The sequence below is a fragment of the Sinocyclocheilus anshuiensis genome, unplaced genomic scaffold (assembly GCF_001515605.1).
Source record: "Sinocyclocheilus anshuiensis isolate Anshui unplaced genomic scaffold, SAMN03320099.WGS_v1.1 scaffold1328, whole genome shotgun sequence".
In the NCBI taxonomy this organism is placed as follows: domain Eukaryota; kingdom Metazoa; phylum Chordata; class Actinopteri; order Cypriniformes; family Cyprinidae; genus Sinocyclocheilus; species Sinocyclocheilus anshuiensis.
This window is the reverse complement of record NW_015548192.1, coordinates 1,242,492-1,249,602: the sequence shown is the minus strand read 5'-3', so window position 1 is coordinate 1,249,602 and position 7,111 is coordinate 1,242,492. Positions and strand designations below refer to the sequence as shown.

Sequence of the window (7,111 nt, the reverse complement as noted above, 5' to 3'; positions counted from 1 at the left end):
AATATAAAAAAAAAAAACAATTCTCCACAGAAGAAAGTCGTACATGTTAAGCATGAGTAAATGATGATAGACCTATAATTTTTTCGGACAACTTTTTGGTACAATCTAATTCCAATTATTAAAATCCACCACATTGTAGAAGTAAACTTCTCAACGTCCTGTTTAACAGCCCTTAGCGCTCGAACAGGCCAAAGGTAATTTCCCATAATCCCCTTTGCTCACCTAGACTGACCTTCTCTATAAAAGCACAGGCTGCGTAAGATGGAGCGATAGGAGATTACAGACAGACGGTGTGAGGAAGAGACGAGTAAAAGGATTAAACCAGTTTTGCTCACTCAGCGAACGCTGGGTCAGACTCACCACTTGTTTCTTGTTCCTCGCTGGTTTCCATAGAGATTTCTTCCAAGAATACTATGGGATTCTTAATGGTTCTGGTCTACAGTGCCCTCTGATGGAAGGATGGATGGGATTTCATGGGGGTTTTCGTTATTTGGGGGCTTCCCGGAAGCCTTCTTGTACATCCTAATAACAAATACTACACTCTCCCTCATTTACAGCAAGCCTGTTTCATATTTCCTCAAGAGCACTTATCAATCCCACACAATAAACTTGAGTGATAGCTGCGGAGAGACACTCCCTCAACCCTGACAGATGAAGAAAAGGTCACAACATTAGTCTTTGTGTTGTTTTAATGGAGTGAATGGCTGTGTGCCAGAGATTTGTGTTGCCTTAGGAGCCTAGGTTAAGTAATGCTGCAGCTCAGGTAATATCTCTGCTACGCCGCCGGGGCTCGAGCCTTGGCAGGCAAGAAATGGAGTTATGGCGTTAAAACAGGAGAAATGGATGGGAGATTCATTTTGGAAAGTTTACAAACCTCTTTTGGTACCCATGTGATGGGCTTTTGTTCGCTGAGATGCATTCTGGGAAATCTTCCAGCGCACGCTTGCGTATTAGAAGACAATTTGGATGCGTTTATGACATTGTTTATTTCATGCCTCTTCTCATCTGTAAATTATCAGCTCCCAGAACAAGGGCTGGTGACTGATCCAACAGGTTTGATGGGGGGGGACGGGGACGGACCGCTTGGGTTGGGATGTTGGGATTCACAGAAGATGAAGCATAAATAAAAGAGTGCATTAAACAACAAATGCAGCCGAGCTAGTTTGCTCAAACCTTCATCTATAACGTTTTGTAAACGGCAAGTGCTGAATGTCACATGGTTTTCTTGGTTGTGATGGGTGCAATGCAGGGTTATTATTGGTAACAACAATTAAAATAATTTTTTATTACTTTAAATTAAATAAAATATTTATTAAAAATATATTTATTTTTTTAGTTTAAGGTTGGAGTACTATAATAACTGCAGTTAAATAAAAACTATAAACATATATTTAAAACAATAAAACAGACAGAAACTATCAACATTTCTAAAACTTTGAGATTAAACGAGAACAGAAAATATAAAAAATAAATCTGATTCAAAATATTAAGAAATGTTTTTATTTATTTATTTTTAATTGTCAAGTGGTTTTATATTTATTCATAATTGTAATTTATGTCATTTATTTGTTTGTTTGTTTGTTTGTTTGTACTTTTATTATTTTGACTTTAAAAAGTTCAGATGGGTTTAATTTTACTTATACTACGGGGCCGTTGAATGCTTGAATCTGATTGGCTGACGAACGTTCTGAGGTGTGCAATTATTTTCAGGGAAACGCACGGCGAACGTAGTTCCAGGCAGCTCTCTTGACCGCATTACAGTTCCATATCACTTCGCATAGTTAACTGTAATAACGGAAATTAGCATACAGTACCTATACAGCACACAGGAATTACTGCAATCACACGTGCTCGCACACGCACACTACGGTCACGCAGTTTGCACAAAAAGGTGTTGTCAGCACTGCCCTGACGATTTTATCAGTTAGCCTATATAGTGTAGCAACTTAAAGGCTACACATGACATTTCTCACTAGCGAGGTAATAACAGCGCTGTTTAGAGATGCTGCTGCAGAACACTGTTGAGGGACGCACAGAGGTAGCCTAATTCACACAAGCTCTCTCTCTCTCTCTCTTTCTCTTTCTCTGTGTGTCTCTCTCTCTCTTGCTCTCTTTCTAATAACTTCATTAATAACTGCATTAGAATGCTAATAACGGCTCAAGCCTCCATTACCAGCTTTTAAAATGACGTTTTGGAACTAGCAAAAGAGGCGTTGGATGAGATGCGGAAGATATAATCCTACTCACAATAGCGATTTAAGTACAAAAACAGACGAATCCCTTTAAATATATCATGAGGTGGTGATGCACCACCTCGGGTGTGCATTATTTTTCTAATAATTCAACGGCCCGGAGTCAATTATTCCTTACTTAAAAAACTATAATAGTGTATCAATGATTTAAAACACTCTCAGAAAAAAAATGGCAACAATATTGTACTGTATGTACCTTTAAGTACTAATATGCACCCTTTAGGGGTAAATTAGGTTTCACAGGGTACCGTTTCAGGGACAGTTTGTTCATTTATTTATTTTTTCTCTCTGAGAGTGATCTGGTTTTCTTGCATCACTTGTAGTGCAGATTGAGTGTAATGACTTTCCTTCTCGACCTTTTGATGTCACCAAAATTGCTAATTAGTTTCCTAATAAATATTGTAAATGTATGTGCAACCCTGAGGAAAAGATCAGCATATGTTGTTTTGGATGCTGATCCTTGGCAAGGGATGCTTGTGTACCCATCAGGCATCATAACTGCAGTAGCTTGACCAACCAGACTACGGCTTCACTAGAAAAAAAAGGAAGAAAAAAAACATGATGGTTGGCTGTCAGAAAGAAACCGGCTTTGACCAGCATTAACTAGCATAAACTAGCTTTCACACTGCTCTAAGCTATTTTGCAAGCAAAGAAGAATTTGTTCAATGCTGGTGTAATGGACTCGTGTTAATGCAATTTGTATGTGACATGATAAACTAAAATAGACTACATGCATGTGATTGCAAAAACGTGTTTGACTTCATGGGGAGACTTTTATTGTTTTATTTTTTTTATCTTTGTTTATTTTTATTTGTGTTTATTGACTTGGAAAGTCCAATTGTCAAATGTTTTTATTTTATTTTATTATTTCTGGCCTCAGATATGGGCCTGATTTCCTGTCATCTCGTTTGACTTGGGCCACTTAGCAAACACTAAAACACCCTAGCAACACACAGCAATGCCCTTCCATCATGGTGGTCAGTTTTGCATTGGCTGACACTGTCTGTACAAACCCAGTAAGAAAGTTCAATTGTATGGTGTTTCTTTTGGGTATTTTTGGAACTGTACAAGATATTCGGGTCTGTCCCTGGTGCATTCAGCAGCCTTTGCCCTGCTCTGACTGTAACAGGTGAGAATGGTCAACCAAACTTGCCCTGCATGTTAATACTGTCGCCTGCAGTCACTCATGCCTCGACCCGCATCTAATGTTCTAACCTGCCCACGCACAGCTAATCTTGAGGCTGTCAACCCGACACTCTTCACATGCCATCATCTTCATTTCTCTGTGTGTTTATTTTGGTTCTTCATTATCATGAGGGAAATGAAACAAAACAAGCATTTAAAAAAGATTTTAAAGACTTTTCACTGTAATAATGACAAATCAATATTTTCTCTCTGTTTGCACTTCATAAATTAAAGTGAAAAATTAATCAGTCAATTATAGGGATGCAAGCGGCGTGCTGAGTTCCTTTTTCGAGGCAGACTCAAACGCCCAGCCTGTTTATTCATGAGTCTTTAATCTGTTCTTTAATGGCTTGCGTGTATTGACTGAGTGTCACAGTCGAAGCCCTCTATCAGAGGACGCCGCAGGCTACCGGCACTATTGTTTTCAAGCAAATATAAAGCAGGATCGGATTGTCTGATAACACTTCCATTTTGTAAAGAGCGATTGTTCCTGCCGTTCCTCCTTGACTGAACATCCCTCAAATCTGACACAAATAAAATCTAACATTCTCAACATATTTGGCCCATCTGGATGAGTTTTTGTGGCTGTCGGGATGTAATCACAGAAGAAGCAAATTCAGCATTGATAATAATAAGAAATGTTTATTGAGCACCTGATTTAGCATATTAGAATGATTGTGACACTGAAGACTGGATAATTGACTGCTGAAAATTCAGCGTTGCCATCACAAGGAGTTTTTAATTAGTTTTTAAATAATATTAAAATATAAAACATTTTAAATTGCAATAATATTATATTATACAATATTGCTGTTTTTACTGTATTTTTGATCAGATAAATCCTTGCAGAGCATAAGACTTATTTTAAAATATTAATACATCTTTCCAACCCCAAACTTTTGAACAGCAGTGAATATGTATATACTGTGTAAGCTGACTCTCATTGGCTTACTGAGCTATTTTATTTTATTTTTATTTATTTTTTTGCTCACTTTTTAATTAATTAATTTGTTTATTTAGCAATTTATTTAATCTTTTGAAATGTTTATATTATGCACAAATTGTCTTGATTTTATCAAACAGGTTGAAATATTCCAGATTGAAAAGAAGCAACTAAACCACAAAGCACTGCAGAAGCCATAAAATCCTTTTTTTTCTGTTTTATTTTATTTTATTCTGTTTTATTTTATTTTATTTTATTTTATTTTATTTTATTCATTCATTAATTCATATTTTTTTAATGTTTATAGTATGCTTATATCATACACATTTCTTTGATTTTATCAAACAGGTTGGAATATTTTAGACTGAAAAGAAGCAACTAAACCACAAAACACCACAGAATCCATAAAATCCATTGTGTTGCTGTTGTTTTTGTTGTTTTATATCGCTTCCTGGAGGATGATGTCATTAGGAACTGGCTTTTGTTACTTAAAGTTTTTTTTTTTTAAGAACTATAAATAGATTATCAACTAAAATATTATTCTTAAAAGTTACCTGTCATACCTTGTTACTTAAATGTAGTTCTGGGTTTTACTGCAGCAGGCATCTGTGATTTCCATCTTGACTGCGGGTTTATTCATCGATGAGGACTTTAGTCTGAGACACAGAACAAAGGTGAGAAGGAGAGGGAGGCAGATTTGAGTGAGAGAGAGAAAGAAAGAAAGAAACTGTGTGACAATGAGATGGAGGAAAGACATTGTGTGCAGGGCTTGACATTAACACCCGCCAAATGCGGGTATATTTTAGCAGTGGCGGGTAACACAGTCACTCCCACTAGCCACTTCGGCACGTTAATTTATAGACAGTAGCAGAGCTCGACATTAATGCTTGTCTGGGACAAGTGGATTTTTTGAAGGGGCAAGTGAAAGAAAGTTTTACTTGCCTGACCGGACAACAAACGTGATGTCTGTGTGTGAAAGAATCTTGTGAAGAAATCAAAACAAATGAATGCAACTGCACACAGAAGAAACATACTACTGCGGTAAAAATGTAGCTTTTATATTTCTATAACATATGATATAGCCTAGTTAAGCAACATGACACGACCAAAAGTATGCAGTTTACCCTGAAAACCAGTATGACTGCAAATTTAACATTGATTTCAAACAAGTAGCTAGTTAATAGCCTATTAAGTGACTTAGGCTACAATTTAGGCAGTCAGTGCTGACTGTTTGTGCTCGATTTAACGAAAATAGCTCCAAACAAAGATCACCGCATTAGTCGCGCATGTCTGAGCAACACACGCAGTGCTTCGTTACCAATTGATTCAGTGTATCAAACGAATCAAGGATTCAGTAACCCGTTTATAAAAACAGGCACTTGGTTCATTCTTGAATGAATCAGCTGTCTGAACGAATCGTTTGAATGAATGACTCAATGACTCACTCAATAAGTGCTGAAACTCACTCAAAACTTGCTGCCACCTGCTGGCGGTTTACTTTCATATTTAAAACTATTTCATATTTGTATATGAAATAGTTAAAAAGATATGGAGCTAAATAATGGACAATGCATACAAATTCTAACTAATAGCAATATTCTCTTTTATACAGCATCATATCTGTTACACTGTGGAACGATGTTGCTTCTGGGCAGCACATTTAAGCAATTCCTCAAAACATACAAATAATTAATTTGACTACATTTCAAAAACAAATGTGAATCATATTTTTGATGGGTGAAAAATTAATAATAATGTTTTTGTGAGCACAGTTCTCTAGAGCAATATGTGTGACCTCCGCATTCTGCACCAAAATGCCAGAAAAACATTTTAAAATGTTTGCCAGAAAGCAATGCTTTTTATTGCTTTATCTGAAGTCATTTATTTTATTATGAACCATTTGTTGCCAATGTGATTCATGCACAAAAGTTAAAAATTAGTTTGTTATCCTGAGGTAGCATTGTTCATAAACAAGCATGATTTAACTAAAATTTAAACTGTCAGGAGACAGGATTGTGCAGAGCTATTGTTTGATGACTATTCTGTGAGTGTGTTTGTCTGTATGTTGTGTAACTGCATGTTTGTGTCATTGTTAAGGTGTGTGTGTGATTGAATGGCTGCAGATGACGGTTCAGTTCACCTGTACTTCAGTGTTTTGTTCTCATTTGAATGCTAGTGTAAGGCATACAGAAACTGACCTTGGCGTAGAAAGGACTTTACAGACACAAGAGCGCTTATCTGTTTTATTTTAACAAGCCATACAAACGGTCACTGCTGCGTACGATTGTTTTGAAATGAGACAAAGCCAAGAATGAAGTGTAGATATGAGCCTATGGTGTGTAAATGTGATATTTATTCACACAAACTTTGTTATTGGCACATTTTTACCAAAAAAAAAAAAACATTCAGGGTTGTCGAAAGACCCCCCCCCCCCAAATGCCTCATTCATTCATTCATTTATTAATTAATTCAAGTGATGTTACAATCAATTTTGAAATTATTCTTGTATTTAAAGAAAAGCAACAATTATGTAAAGTCACTAGTCATTTTTATAATTATAGAAAACATTATTATTATTATTATTATTATTATTAATAATAATAATATTAACAAAAATAATACATCAGTGCTGTTCTGATAAAAACATGATGCAAGAAATGAATGTTTAATAATAGTTATTATTATCATTATTATTATTATTAGTATTATTATTATTATTATTATTATTATT

At 35.7% G+C, this 7,111-nt stretch overlaps 1 protein-coding gene across 1 annotated transcript in view; it reads left to right on the top strand.

Moving 5' to 3' along the window:
- Positions 1 to 7,111, top strand: part of LOC107653102 (cadherin-18-like) — a 130,499-nt gene that overhangs the window by 80,194 nt on the left and 43,194 nt on the right. The window lies entirely within an intron of this gene.